Here is a 14,225-nt window from a genome sequence, read left to right as displayed (position 1 = left end):
TTAAATACACCAATTATTTCCATGTGTTATTCAAACTTAAGACACCTCAAGAGTTTAATAAACAGGTCTTTATGGGAGTCTTCCTTTGGGGTGCTGTTAGACTATTTCCTCAACAGCACAAAATGTATATACTTTGTTGTATGTCTCTTTTATTTGTATCACTGACACAATATCAAACACACAATATTGAGATATAGAGATATTGGTCAAAAATATATTTTCTCTATACTTATAATGGTAAGTACAAACACATTGAAAGAAACATCGCTTCACACTAATATCGTTCAAAACATGCAAATATTGTTTCTAACAAATATATATATTCACTGACAAAACTAAAGTTTAAAGGGAAGCGGTGTGGCGCCGCAGCCAGGGCGACTGACACCAGACGCTTGGGCTCACAGTTCGATCCCGGCTCCGGCGGCAGGGGTCTGCCCAGAACCATGTGACTCTGGGCAATAGCTCGCTTAATCTTCCCAAGGGCTCCCAGCGCCGGGATGCCTCTGGGTAGCTGTGCGCTTTACAAATACTGGATTTACATTCATTTACATTAAAGTGACGTTATAGTTAGGCTAATATTGAACTCATACCAAACCAGAAAAATGCTGTAAGGTATAGTTAGCTGAGCTAACTAGAACTCACCCCCTGCAATGCACTGCTTATGGCCTCACATATTACATCATTCATGACATCTCATATGACATCACTGATGATATCATCTGGTGACTGTTAGTGTTTCTAAAACATTTATGAGTGTTAACTATATTAACACCAAGGTGTATTGATGTATGAGTGCCTGTGTGGATGATTGAGTGGGTGCATGACTGACTGTATAAGTGACTGATTATATGTGTCTCAGTGAATGTATGGGTGAGTGGCTAATCTGTGTGAATGCCTGTATCAGTCTGTCAGTTGGTGTGTAAGTGGCTGCATGGGTTGGTGAGTAGGTCCATGAGGGCCTATATGAGTTATTGAACGCCTGAGTACCTGTATGGGAATATGAGTGTCTGTGTGGATGGGTGATGGCATGTGTGACTCCCTGCATGGATGAGTGAGTGGGAGAATCACTGGCTGTATGGGTTAATCACTGCTTGCCCCGCTGAGAAGACAAACTGCCAGAAATTGGGGTCGTGCTTTTTCCTTTCTTGCCCCTTCCCTTTGGAATAAGATGCCCCTGAACCTGCGCATGACCTCAGAACACATCTGCTTCCGCAAGAGGCTGAAGACATGGCTTTTTGTAAACTAGTTGTACGCATCTCGTCAGAGCCGTCTGCAAGCGCCATGAGACTCTTTGGATGTGATATGTGCGCGTTACAAATGCCTTTGACTTGACTTGATGAGTGCAGCTGACAGGGGTGTATGGGTGAGTGAGTGTGCGTCTCACTGTGTCAGTGAGTGAATGGATGTGTCAGTGGTTTATGCGTGAGTAGCTGCATATGTGAAAACCAGTGTACTTGAGTATTGAAGTATATAAGTGACTTCATGAGAGTGGTTGTATGGGTAAGTGTGTGCTTGTGACAGGGACTTTATAGGTAAGTAAGTAAGTGTTAGTATCTGTATGAATAAGTGAGTTGGTGTGTGTGTAACTGTATAGGTGAGAAAGTGGCTGTGTGAGTGAGTAGGTGTGTGAATAGCTCTATGAGTGTCTGACAGTGCGTGAGTGGCTGTATGGGTGTATGCGTAGATATGTCATTAGATGTATTAGCGAGTGAGTGGTGTATCAATGGCTGTATGTGTGAGTGTGTGGATGTGTGTGTGGACCAATGAATCAGTGAGAGGGTATGTAAGTACTGGCATGGGTGTATCAATGGTTTCAAAAATTGTAGTGTGAAAGTATTGGGGGTTTATGAAAGGTTACATGGGGTGTGAGTGGTTGCATCAGAGATTATGTGGATGAGGTCATCACTGATGTCATGAGTGATGTCATTTGAGATGTCATCAGTGATGTCATTTGAGATGTCATGAGTGATGTCACTGATCATGTCATGAGTGTTGTAATATGTGAGGTCATAAGCAGTGCATTGCGGGGGCGCGAGTCAGCTAACTATAACTGCTGAATTTCTCTGGTTTTGTATGAGTGAAATATCAGCCTAACTATAGCATCCCTGTAACCTTTGTGTTTTTTCAGTAAATATCCAAGGTATTTTTATACCTATTTCCTAACTATAACAGCCCGGTAAACTTTGGTTGTTCTTTCAGTGAATTTCTAAGGTTTTTTAAATACTAATTCCTAACTATAACTTACCTCTAGCCTTTGATTTTTTTCAGTTAATTTCCATTGTTTTTTAAGTTGCAATGGTCTTTGTAGAATGGTGTGGAAAGGGGGCAGAGTCTCTGACCAGCTATCAGAAATCCCGCTGAGTAGGACTTATAGAAAGTACCAGGAGGGCTTCTTCGTCCCAAGGTCCTTTAGCATCCAAGACAACTTTATGCCTCAACCAGTAGTATGCCAGGAGACAAGTTTGCAGAGTGTTGAAGAAAGGGGGTGTGGCCTCCGAAGACCTCTTGGCAAACTGACTGAGTGGAACTTGCTGGAGGTAACAAGAGGGATACTTGGCCCCCAAATATCCTCAATAGCCAAGGAAAATTTATCCCCCAACTAGTATAATGCCAGGAGGCATTTTTGCTGAGTGACGGAGAAAGGACATCCTTGATGGGTTGTATGACTATCCATCGATAACTTTCATTTTGTGCGCGTTTACATTGCGTCATTTACATCGCAACTGTGCTTACATCGCTATAGTTTGCATCGCACGTTGTTGCGACGCTAATGCGGGCATATCGTTGGATAGCGTGTCACATCGCAGCGGTTACATCGCCCGACATGACAACGCGATGTTTGTGCCAGGTTTAAAATCTTTATAGCGTCCTGCAACCCACCTCCCTAGAGCTACATCGATCCACTCATGCATTCCTTTTGTTTGCCCAGTCCTTGCCGCATTTTTAATTTATTGTTTTTAGTCTCCCACGGCCTCAGCTATAGGGGTCAGATCAGGAAATCGAGGCCATTGCGTCCCCTCTCCTGCTCTCATGCTACCCCCTCTCCCCTCCTCCTGCCCGTTCCCTGCTGAGACCTCGCTCACAGCATGGTTGAAGTACCTGCCACGCTACCATCCTTTACTAATCCTTGACTAATGCCTAAAAGAACCGCCCTGTCAGGCCAACTACTTTCTACAAAACACATCTCCTACTGGAATGAGAAACTTGGCACAAAAGGCAGTACAATAGCTCGGCGAATAGGTACAACTGCTGCCATTATAGGTTATTAAATACTTGGCAGGATGAGGAATGGATATCTAGGTTGTGAATACATAAAAAGTGGCGTTGATAGGAGGCTCGAACCCTGGCTGACGGCATCAAAGTCTGCAGAGGTGTACGTCAGGCCACATCCTCTCACTGTAATCGATGCGGCAATTGTACGATATATAAAATAAAAACCAAATGTTTGCATTCAGATTAATTCCAAGGTGATTAATTCCAAGGTACGTGACCGTCTTTTTACAAGGAAAAGCCCGTTTCTGTTAGGAAAAGGCCGCTTCGGATTAATTCCAAGGTACGTTCAGATTAATTCCAAGGTGATTAGTTCCAAGGTAGTGACAGTCTTTTTACAAGGAAAAGCCAATTCCAAGGTACGTCACAGTCTTTTTACAAGGAAAAGCCCGTTTCTGTGAGTAAAAGGCAGTTTCTGATTAATTCCAAGGTAGGTTCAGAAATAATTCCAAGTTACGTGCCAGTCTGCATTTTTGCCGTTTCTGTTGAATTCCAAGGTACGTTCAGATTAGTTCCAAACAAGGAAAAGCCTGTTTCTTAATCCATCCGCCCCCATGCACCCATCCACACTTTTATCCATCCATTCATCCATGCATCCATCCACCCCCCACCCAGCACCCATCCACCCATCCATCCACCCATACACCCATCCATCCATCCATCCATCCATCCCCCAGCACCCATCCATGCATCCATCCCCACCCAGCACCCATACATGCATCTATCCACCCATACACCCATCCATCCATCCATCCATCCCCCAGCACCCATCCATCCATCCCCATCCATGCATCCATCCACCACCCACCCAGCACCCATACATGCATCCATCCACCCATCCACCCACCCACCCATCCATCCATCCATTCATCCATCCCCCAGCACCCATCCATGCATCCATCCACCCCCACCCATCCATGCATCCATCCACCCCCACCCATCCATGCATCCATCCACCCATCCATCCATGCATGCCCCAGCACTCATCCATGCATGCATCCATCCACCCCCCAACCAGCACCCATACATGCATCCATCCACCCATACACCCATACACCCATCCATCCCCATCCATGCATCCATCCACCCCCCACCCAGCACACATACATGCATCCATCCACCCATCCATCCATCTCCATCCACCCCCACCCAGCACCCATACATGCATCCATCCACCCATACACCCATCCATCCATGCATCCATCCACCCCCCACCCAGCATCCATACATGCATCCATCCATACATACATGCATCCATCCACCCATCCACCCATCCACCCATCCATCCATCCATCCATCCATCCATCCCCCATCCATGCATCCCTCCACCCATCCATGCATCCATCCACCCCCACCCAGCACCCATCCATCCACCCAGCACCAATACATGCATCCATCCACCCATCCACCCATTCATCCACCCCGCCACCTACCACTCACCACACACAACCATCCACCCAGCCACCCATCAATATTGCCATCTGTATTTTGACATCTGCGCCATTATAACATATCTAGGGTGTGAATACATAAAAAGTGGCGTTGATAGGAGACTCGAACTCTGGCTGACAGCACCAAAGTCTGCAGAGGTATACGTCAGGCCACATCCTCTCACTGGCATCGATGCAGCAATTGTAAGATATATAAAATAAAAACCAACTGTTTGCATTTGTTATATATAAAATAAAAATCAACTGTTTCCAAGGAAAAGGCAGTTTCTGATCAATTCCAAGGCAACTGTTTGCAAGGAAAAGGCCATTTCTGATTAATTCCAAGGTACGTTCAGATTACGTTCAGATTAATTGCAAGGTACGTGCCAGTCTTCATTTTTTGCCTTTTCAACCATGGCTGACAGCAACAAAGTCTGCAGAGGTATACGTCAGGCCACATCCTCTCACTGTCATCGATGCGTCAATTGTAAGATTATATAAAATAAAAACCAACTGTTTGCATTTGTTAAGGTACGTTCAGATGAATTGCAAGGTACGTGCCAGTCTACATTGTTTGCCGTTTCTGATGAATTCCAAGGTACGTTCAGATTAATTCCAAGGTGATTAATTACACGTGCCAGTCTTCATTTTTTGCCGTTTCAACTCTGGCTGACAGCACCAAAGTCTGAATTCCAAGGTACGTGACAGTCTTTTTACAAGGAAAAACCGTTGTAATGGCATGTTAACATCGCAAGGTACGTGCCAGTTTTCATTATTTGCAGTTTCTGATGAATTCCAAGGTACGTTCAGATTAATTCCAAGGTGATTAATTACACGTGCTAGTCTGCATTTTTTGCAGTTTCAACCCTGGCTGACAGCACCAAAGTCTGAATTCCAAGGTACGTGACAGTCTATTTACAAGGAAAAGCCGTTGTAATGGCATGTTAACATCGCATGCGTTGTAATTGCATGCAATGTTTTTTTTTTGTTTTTTTTTAAAACCTTTATTGTGAAGAAAAAGGCATACAAATACAATCAATCAATCAATCATCGCATTTATATAGCGCACTACTCACCCAGAGGGTCTCAAGGCGCTGGGGGAGGGGGGTCCGCTACTGCTCGAACATCCAGGTCTTGAGTTGCTTCCTGAAGGCGAGGTGGTCCCGGGTCAGGCGGAGGTGGATGGGGAGGAAGTTCCATGTCTTGGCGGCGAGGTAGGAGAAGGACTGTCCCCCTGTGGTGGCTCTTCGGATGCGGGGGACGGCGGCGAGGGCGTGGCTGGTCGATCGAAGCTGGCGTTTGGGAGCGTAGAAGTTGAGGCGGCTGTTGAGGTATCCTGGGCCTTGGTTGTGTAGGGCTTTGTGTGCGTGGGTGAGGAGACGGAAGGTGATTCTCTTGTTGACCAGGAGCTAGTGCAGGTCTCTCAGGTGTCCGGAGATGTGGCTGCGACGGGGATGTCCAGGATGAGTCGTGCTGAGGCGTTCTGGATCCGCTGGAGTCTCTTCTGGAGTTTGGCGGTGGTTCCGGCGTAGAGGGAGTTGCCGTAGTCCAGACGGCTGGTGACGAGGGCCTGGGTGACCGTCTTCCTGGTCTCGGTGGGGATCCACCGGAAGATCTTACCTAGCATGCGCAGGATGTTGAAGCACGACGAGGAGATGGCGTTGACTTGTCTGGTCATGGAGAGGGAGGAGTCCAGGATGAAGCCCAGGTTGCGTGCGTGGTCTGTTGGTTTGGGTGCGCTGCCTAGGGTGGGGGGCCACCAGGAGTCGTCCCAAGCGGCGGGTGAGGATCCCAGGATGAGGACTTCGGTCTTGTCCGAGTTCAGTTTCAGGCGGCTGTTCTTCATCCATTCGGCTACCTCTTTCATCCCTTCGTGAAGGTTGGCTCTGGCGGTGGCGGGGTCGTTGGTGAGGGAGAGGATCAGCTGGGTGTCGTCGGCGTAGGAGATGATGTTGAGGTTGTGCTGGCGTGCGATGTCTGCGAGGGGGCTCATGTAGACGTTGAAGAGGGTTGGACTGAGCGAGGAGCCTTGAGGAACGCCGCAGATGACTTCGGTGGCTTCAGATCTGAACGGAGGGAGGCGGACTCTCTGTGTTCTTCCGGCGAGGAAGGAGATGATCCACTCCAGTGCCTTCTCCTGGACTCCGACGTTGCTGAGGCGTTGTACTAGGGTACGGTGGCAGACAGTGTCGAAGGCCGCGGAGAGGTCGAGGAGGATGAGGGCCGCTGTTTCTCCGTTGTCGAGCAGCGCTCAGATGTCATCGGTGGCTGCGATCAGGGCGGTCTCGGTGCTGTGGTTGGCCCTGAAGCCAGACTGCGAGGGGTCGAGGGATCCGTTCGTCTCGAGGAAGGCGGCCAGCTGCTTGTTGAGGTCTTGCGAAGGGGTGATGTTGTTGTTTCCGGCGTTGGGGTTGGAGAGCTCTTTGACGATGTTGAAGAGTTCCTTGCTGTTGTGTGCGTTGTTGTCCAGTCGTTCCTTGAATGCAGTTTTCTTGGTGGCGTGGATGAGTTGGTGGTGTTTTCGGGTGGCGAGCTTGAGGGCGGTCATGTTGTCCGGTGTTGGGTCTCTGTGCCAGGTTCTCTCGAGGGCTCGGCAGTTCTTCTTGGAGCTCTTGAGTTTGTCGGTGAACCATGGGGCTTTCTTGCTACCGGGTCTGCTAGGCGGGGTCCTCAGGGGGGCGAGCTCGTCTGCGCAGTCGCTGATCCACTTCGTGAGGTTGGTGGCCGCCTGGCTAGGGTTCGTTGTGCTGGTGGGAGGGTTCATGCTCAGGGAGGTCGCGAGCTGGTCGGCTGTGATCTTGTTCCAGCTCCTGCGTGCAACCTGTTGCTGGTGGTGGTGGATCGTGGTCCTTCCGAAGCTGAAGTGGACGCAGCTGTGGTCCGTCCAGTGGAGTCCGGTGGCGTGGCTGAAGGCGATGTCCTTGCTGGATGAGAAGACGGGGTCGAGTGTGTGTCCGGCGTAGTGGGTGGGGGTGGTCACCAGCTGCTTGAGTCCCAGGTTGGCGAGGTTGTCCAGCAGGGTGGTGGTTTTGCGGTCGTTGTTGTTCTCCAGGTGGAAGTTCAGGTCCCCTAGAAGGATGTTGTCAGTGGAGCAGAGGGTGTGCGGGCAGATAAAGTCGGCGATGTCTTCGATGAATTGTGTGCGTTGTCCCGGGGGTCTGTAGATGAGGGTGCCTCTGAGGGTGGTCTTGGGGTTGATGTGGACCTGAAAGTGCAGGTGCTCGGCGGTTGCGAGGGTGTCGTCGGTGTTGGCCGTGATGCGGATGGTGTTTCTGTGGACGATGGCGATGCCTCCTCCGGTGTGGTTGATGAGGTCCCTTCGGATGATCTTGTAGCCGTCTGGGATGGCGATATCGGGCGCTGAGGAGGCGTTCATCCAGGTTTCCGTGAAGAAGGCGACGTCTGGGGCTGTGGTGTCGAGTAGGTTCCAGATCTCGATGGCGTGCCTGTGGACGGAGCGGGTGTTGAGTAGGATGCATTTCAGGTGGCTGCTGCTGTTGCTCGTCTTGGTCTTGGTTGGTGCTGGAGTAGTGCAGGTCCGGATGCAGGTGAACCTGCAGGAGTTGCAGCAGAAGGGTCCGTGGGTGCGTCTCGGGGTGGCTCGGTAGCAGCCCGGGACTCGGCCGGTGTTGAGGGCGTTGAGGGTGGCGGCGTCGTACGTCCGGCGGGCGGGCTGGGGTGTGCGGGGGCCAGGAGTCCTGGCGCTGGGCGCGGTCCAGGCGCGGACGGGCGCAGACGGGCTTACCTTTGGCGCGCCTTCGGCGCGCTTAGGGCGCGACCGCTGCGCGTGCACGCTGCGCGTACGCGTGGACTCCGCCATAAATGGCATAGTGGGGGGGTGGAGCGAGGGAGGGGCAGCCGGGAGGCGGGGAGGCGAATCAGGGGCGAGCAGAGGGAAGAGGGGGCGGGCCGCAGGGGGGCAGCGGCGGGGAGGGGGGAAGTGAGCGGCGGGGGGAGGAGGGGTGGGGGTAGGATTGGCGGGAAGCAAAAAATGGCGGGAAAGCGGCGGAGCGGCGAGGGGGAGGCCTGAGGGCTGACCCTAGCAGGCGGCGGGGAGGGGGCAGGGGCAGGGGTCGGGCCAGCAGTAGGGTGACCTGGCCCCCAGGGACCGTGCTATGGCAGGGTTGGGGGTCAGGCAGCCGGCAGCAGGGGGGCCAAGCACGCGGGAACGTGCGAGGCTGGCCTGGGGCTGGAGGCAGGCAGCAAGGGGACCAGGCAGGTATGCAGCGGGAGGACCTGGCAGGAAGGCGGCAGGCAGAGGGAGGCCCTGGCACACGGGGACCGTGCGGCAGGAGGAGCGACCAGGAGGGTCTACAACGGGCCTACAACCAAGCAGGCCGGCCACGAAACATTATAGAAGTCACATAAAAGAAGTACGAGGTGTCCCGGTAGCGCCTAGCATTGTGCAAGCAAGCAGTTCGGTCTAAGGAAAGCTGAGCACTACCGCCGGAAACAGGATCAAAGAAGGTTAATTTTTATATTAGGGAGTATAGCAGAGCAATTGCAGTTGTTAATCATCTGAGTTCCCCTAGCAGGCTACAAACTAGGCATCAGGATAGAAAGGCATCAATAAAGACGATTTACAGCAACAGTTCACATCAAGTAGGATATAGACGCCATAATACAGATCAGTGCCTCCCGTGGCCCGTTGCTTGCCCACCAACCACCTAATTAGTATTATTGCAGGAGACACATCTTATAGGAAATGCTTGCCAGGCAATGAACAGAAGGGGATACCGCTTGGTGGCGCATTCAGGATTCACTACTGGATCGAGGGGGGCGGGTGTAATGATTCAGAGTTCCCTCCCCCTGGAGATAGATGATACTGTGTTGGATGAAAGAGGCCGGTATGCGGCCATTACAGGTCGCTGGGAAGGGAAGACGATCACTATTCTTTCTGTCTATGTCCCACCGGGTTTACAGTCTGTCACCTTTGCTGATTTGGGTAGAGTGGTGTTGAATTTCCCATTGGGTATGATGGTGAAGATTTTAACTCAGTTGTTTGTGGTAGCGAAGATCGTCACCCACCCCAGACTCTTTTGAGGTCTCAGTTATGGATGAGCGATTTTCTGAATGTATTGGGTTTGGTAGATTGCTGGAGGTCCTTACACCCTGGGCAGGCACAATATACTTTCTACTCGGGGGCACATGGGAGTCTCTCTAGGCTCGATTACATCCTATTGCCAGCGGCGCAGATGGTATCTGTGAGGGAAATTCGCCATCTTGCTCGGGGGATCTCGGATTACTCGCCTCTCTGGCTTACGATAGATGTGCAATTGGAAGCCGGAGGCCGGGTTGCCCCAATTATCCCTGGCATCTACGACATCCGAAAACAAGGGCTGAGGTAGTGAAATGTGTAGACCATTACTTTGTGGAGAATGCTGGGTCGGTGTCCTCTTCGGTGTCCCTGTGGGAGGCCTTAAAAGACTATTGTCCGGGGTCAGGCACTTTCTCTGATTGCTAGCGCGAGAAAGTGTAAGAATGAAGAGGTGGTGAGATTGGAGACTGAAATTGCGTCGTTGGAAGAGGAGTTGGGATCTGAAGTTACACCCGAGGGGTTGCATGTTTTGGCCCTTAAACATGCCGATTACAAGGCGCTGGTGACAGATGCGGCGAGGATGATGAGTTGTGAGCAACAGGGGCGATTGTATGACGACGGAGATAAGGCGGGGAAGTTGATTGCGTGGCTGGATAAAAGAGAAAGGCTGAATCGTGTGGTGCCTGTGGTGGTGAATGAGGACGGTGAACGAATCGTGGACCCGGAGGGTATAGTCGCGGTGTTTGCTCAGCACTTTCAGAAGGTTTACTCGCCGGTTTCCGACAGGCCTGAGGAGGATTCACACTTGCTACTAAGAGATATCGCGTTGCCTAGCTTCTCGGAGTCTGATAGAGAGCTTATGGAGGTAGATTTTTCGACTGATGAAATAGCGCTCGCTATTCGCTCCCTTCGTTCAGGGAAGGCCTCTGGCCCTAACGGTCTCCCGATAGAGCTGTATAAATTGTGTCCGGATAAAATGGCGCCATACCTTCGCCAAATGTTTTTGGAATCGCGCGATCTTGGGCTCTTTCCCCGAGATCAGAAATCGGCTTCTATCGTTGCTATTCATAAGGACGGGAAGCCTCGTGATCAATGTTCTTCGTATCGACCGATCTCACTCCTGAACGTTGAACCTAAGATACTGGCGAAACTCCTGTCGAATCGTTTGATCACGGTTATTGGCGATCTGATACAGCCGGATCAATCCGGGTTTATTCCCCACCGGAATACGGCTCTCAATTTACGCCGCCTCCATGGTGTGCTTGCTAGGGCGAGGTCGCTTCGCGAGTCGGCCATTTTGGTTTCGTTGGATGCCTCGATGGCCTTCGATACGATCGAGTGGCCGTATTTGTGGGCGGCGCTTGCTAAATTCGGTTTCGGGCCTCAGTTTATCGGCTGGGTTGAACTTCTATACGTAAGCCAATGGCCCAAGTGGTCGTCAACGGCAGGGCTTCCGAGCCTTTCGTTCTTGGCAGAGGCACACGACAGGGATGTCCATTATCACCGCTCCTTTTCGCGCTGGCTCTTGAGCCCCTGGCAGCGTGGCTTCGGTGGGAACCGTCGCTAAAGGGCATTAGGTGGTCCCCTGATTTTGAGGACCGTATATCCCTTTACGCGGATGACATCCTGTTATATCTTACTTCCCCCCGCAAGTCCCTGGGAGTGCTGTTCGACGTCTTGCGCTCCTTTGGAAGGAATTCGGGTTTAGCCATTAATTGGTCTAAATCCTGTATCTACCCGCTCACCTCGGAGGTACCACTGTTGCCCCGTTACTGTCCGATACCAATATCGCATGACGGCTTTAAATATTTAGGGATATATATCTCCCTGGACTCAGCCATACGATCTGAGAAGAATCTGCTCCCGCCACTTAGTGGTGGCGTGGTGCGGATTACCGTTGTCCCCGTTTGGGAGAGCGGCCTTGTTCAAAATGATGTCCCTCCTTCGCTTTTTGTATGCCCTTCAGAACACGCTTGACCTGGTGCCCGCAAGTTACTTCCGGGAGATTGAGGGCCTCCAGAGGGAACTGATATGGGGAGGGCGACCTCGCATTGCGTTGGCGAAACTGACCCTACCCTGGTACGACGGTGGTATTGCGCTACCTGATATTAAGAGGTATTAATGGGCGTCTCAACTAAGTGCCATTAACCACGCGATGTACGGCCCGGTCCCTAACCCGGCGTTTGAGATGGATAGATGGCAGCTCCCGGGAGGAGAATATAACAGGGCGTTGTACTCTAGATCGGCGGGAAAGTTTTTAACCGGACCCACTAGGGTTGCGGTACAAGTGTGGGGCGCGGCGACTGCTGCCACGGGATGGGCGGATCGGCTGACCAGAGCTACTCCGCTTTATGCGGCTGAGCGACTGGGCTGTCTTTGGAGAACGAAGGGGTTTGACAAGTGGGACCTCATAGGGATTAGCAAGGTTGGGGACGTCTGGGTCAAGGAGAGGATTAAATCTTTTATGGAACTCCAACAAGAATATAGACTGGGCGATAGGGAGCACTTCCGTTACTTGCAGGTTCGCCACGCCCTTGTCTCCGTCTTTCCGGTCGGTACTGATGTCCCGAAGTCCTCTCCTTGGAAGACAGGGTGCTTGACGGGCATGTCCCGGATAGCACGATCTCTTTTATTTATAAAAAATTGATTAATAATCGCTCAGATCTTCTGGTGCGGCTTCGTGAGGCCTGGACGGGTGATGGGCTGGAACTGGACGATGAAGATTTGCAGGCTGCGATATCCTCTCCTAAGGAGGTGGCGATCCTGGCACGTCTCCGACTGGTGCAATTGAAGATTCTGCACCGCGTATATATCACGGGTCCACGTTTGCTGCGTATGGGTTATTCTCTGGATGGATTGTGTAGGCGTGGATTTGGTATGCTTGCTACTTTTCTTCACATTCTGCGGGAATGTCCGGTAGTGGTGGAATATTGGAAACGAGTGCATGAGGTTATGGATGAAGTCACGGGTGTTTTGCTTTTACCGGAGGCCAGGAGATGTCTGTTGAATGTGTGGGAACCGAATGACTATAGCATAGCGCAGACTCAGTGGGCCTCCCTCGGCAACATGATTGCGAAGAGGGACATCGCCCAGCTGTGGGGGTCTCCATGTGCGCCCGGCTTGCTTGAATCCTGATGGTGCAGGATTCAAGCAAGCCGTGCCGACGACGGCTGAAATGCCAGAAACCGGTCCCCGGAAGCTTGTTTCCTTCCCAGTGTAAGAATTGGCTTGGTAGTTTGGTTTGCCCTGTTCCCATCATGCACTGGGACAACTAATTTGCATATAGCCAGGTTCTGAGCTGGGATGGTGCAGTGAGCTAAAAAACAGTGTTGGATCTAGCCCTGATCTCTTGACTGGGTGAGAGTATTCTGCTTAATTCAGAAACTCTGTCCATCACCACCCCTTGTTGTTAAATATTTTGTCCACCCTAAGCGTGGAAGAGTATACTCAGATGTGAGTCCCTTGCTCATTGCACCATCAGGATTCAAGCAAGCCGGGCCGACGACGGCTGAAATGCAAGAAACCGGTCCCCGGAAGCTTCTTTCCTTCCCAGTGTAAGAATTGGCTTGGTAGTTTGGTTTGCCCTGTCCCCATCATGCACTGAGACAGGAACAGACTAATTTGTATATAGCCAGGTTCTGAGCTGGGATGGTGCAGTGAGCTAAAAAACGGTGTTGGATCTAGCCCTGATCTCTTGACTGGGTGAGAGTATTCTGCTTAATTCAGAAACTCTGTCCATCACCACCCCTTGTTGTTAAATATTTTGTCCACCCTAAGCGTGGAAGGGTATACTCAGATGTGAGTCCCTTGCTCATTGCACCATCAGGATTCAAGCAAGCCGGGCCGACGACGGCTGAAATGCCAGAACCCGGTCCCCGGAAGCTTGTTTCCTTCCCAGTGTAAGAATTGGCTTGGTAGTTTGGTTTGCCCTGTTCCCATCATGCACTCGGACAGGAACAGACTAATCTGCATATAGCCAGGTTCTGAGCTGGGATGGTGCAGTGAGCTAAAAAACTGTGTTGGATCTAGCCCTGATCTCTTGACTGGGTGAGAGTATTCTGCTTATTTCAGAAACTCTGTCCATCACCGCCCCTTGTTGTTGAATATTTTGTCCACCCTAAGCGTGGAAGGGTATACTCAGATGTGAGTCCCTTGCTCATTGCACCATCAGGATTCAAGCAAGCCGGGCCGACGACGGCTGAAATGCCAGAAACCGGTCCCCGGAAGCTTGTTTCCTTCCCAGTGTAAGAATTGGCTTGGTAGTTTGGTTTGCCCTGTTCCCATCATGCACTGGGACAACTAATTTGCATATAGCCAGGTTCTGAGCTGGGATGGTGCAGTGAGCTAAAAAACGGTGTTGGATCTAGCCCTGATCTCTTGACTGGGTGAGAGTATTCTGCTTAATTCAGAAACTCTGTCCATCACCACCCCTTGTTGTTAAATATTTTGTCCACCCTAAGCGTGGAAGGGTATACTCAGATGTGAGT

The 14,225-nt window shown here is 51.1% G+C and overlaps 1 protein-coding gene across 1 annotated transcript in view; it reads right to left on the bottom strand.

The window, feature by feature from the left end:
* Positions 1 to 14,225, bottom strand: part of ARSK (arylsulfatase family member K) — a 674,705-nt gene that overhangs the window by 164,349 nt on the left and 496,131 nt on the right. The window lies entirely within an intron of this gene.

The sequence above is a fragment of the Lissotriton vulgaris genome, chromosome 3_1 (assembly GCF_964263255.1).
Source record: "Lissotriton vulgaris chromosome 3_1, aLisVul1.2, whole genome shotgun sequence".
Classification (NCBI taxonomy): Eukaryota; Metazoa; Chordata; class Amphibia; order Caudata; family Salamandridae; genus Lissotriton; species Lissotriton vulgaris.
This window is presented reverse-complemented; position numbering and strand designations above follow the sequence as displayed.